Source organism: Teleopsis dalmanni, chromosome 1 (genome assembly GCF_002237135.1).
Source record: "Teleopsis dalmanni isolate 2A chromosome 1, ASM223713v2, whole genome shotgun sequence".
Taxonomy (NCBI): domain Eukaryota; kingdom Metazoa; phylum Arthropoda; class Insecta; order Diptera; family Diopsidae; genus Teleopsis; species Teleopsis dalmanni.
Window position 1 is genome coordinate 217,013,749 of NC_051846.1, and position 603 is coordinate 217,014,351.

Here is a 603-nt window from a genome sequence, read left to right on the forward strand (position 1 = left end):
TTTACCGACTTTCCCCAACGACTCAAAATTAAATAAATTAAATAATATTCCGGGGCAAAACAAGCCTGGGAAGCCAGCCGATGACAATACCGGAAAAAGGTAAAAATAAATAAAAATAAAAGGAAAAATATCGATATAAAAATATATAAAAGAAATATATATATAAATATAAAGGTATCCACCTTGGGATAAAGAATATCCTAAGGCGCCAGCCGAAGAATTTACCGGCAATATAAGAAAATAGTTATATAAAATACATAAAGATACCTCCTTGGGATAAAAAAATCCTAAGGCGCCAGCCGAAGAAATTACCGGCAACATATTAAATGAAAAATATAAAATAAACATTGATAAATATATTACCTTGGAAAAAACTCTAAAGTTTGAGCCGAAGCAACTATCGGCAATATATAAATCATGAATCAATTCCAATATTATTTTGCATGTGTAGAATGAGGCTCCTTAGTAGCTTTATTAAAATAAAGAGGAAAAGGGGATACATTTAGTATCAGCCACTTCATTGTATTATAAAAAGAAAGCGGGAATTCGAACAATTGTTGAAACTCCTATATGGAGTAAACAATGTTCATATCTAACTTTCGT